Source organism: Sinocyclocheilus rhinocerous, unplaced genomic scaffold (assembly GCF_001515625.1).
Source record: "Sinocyclocheilus rhinocerous isolate Xijiao unplaced genomic scaffold, SAMN03320098_v1.1 scaffold2120, whole genome shotgun sequence".
Classification (NCBI taxonomy): domain Eukaryota; kingdom Metazoa; phylum Chordata; class Actinopteri; order Cypriniformes; family Cyprinidae; genus Sinocyclocheilus; species Sinocyclocheilus rhinocerous.
Genome location: NW_015630026.1, coordinates 194,376 through 195,115, shown reverse-complemented (window position 1 = coordinate 195,115; position 740 = coordinate 194,376). Strand labels below are relative to the sequence as shown.

The following is a 740-nucleotide window of genomic DNA, read 5'->3' as shown; positions in this document are numbered from 1 at the left end:
AGGAGCCCTCCGTGGGCTATACTGGGGAACAGGAGCCCTACCTGGGCTATACTCGGGAACAGAAGCCCTTCCTGGGCTGCACTGGGAATCAGGGTAGCGCTTACGTGGTGCTGGCACTGGAGGGCGGAAACTAATCAAATAAGGGCATGGGAAGGCACATGGGGAGCAGGACACACACAACACATGGAACAGAGTCTGACAATAGTTGTAAATTTGTTATATGAATTTTGGAAATCCTTGTCTTCTGCCGCACTCTAGACCGATCAAAACAATGCCTCCTACAGGAATCAAGGTGAAGAGCACAATACCATGGCATTGGGTAACTCGTGATATAGCCTACCCAACAGCTGACAACGATCGTGTTATACGTGTGTCATTATCCTGTGGAATTGCCTTTAAACGTATGTATTTCTGCATGCATGTCATCTTTATTTAGACCAAACTGAGGTATGTGGGGCAACTTGCAAGAGGAAAATGATGTCAGCCTCTTGTAAACGAACAGTAATCGAAAACGAAACTTAGTTCAGAGAATCGATGGGATACGTCTATTTTTTGTTACAAATGAATTTAATTAAACGTGACTCTTTAAAGGATTACGTTTATATAAATCGCGGAAACATTTTACTTAATTTTAATATTGGCTGTTTGTTAGAAAACACTCTCTGTCTTGTTAAGGTTCCAGATGTTTTCACCCTCCTTTTCTTCCCTCTCCCTCTCTGCTCACCCTCCCTGTACAGAGC

General features: G+C 43.6%; 1 pseudogene; it reads left to right on the top strand.

Annotated features, from left to right (window-relative positions):
- The window catches only part of LOC107739780 (NACHT, LRR and PYD domains-containing protein 12-like), a 17,409-nt pseudogene that overhangs the window by 12,375 nt on the left and 4,294 nt on the right, over nucleotides 1-740 (top strand).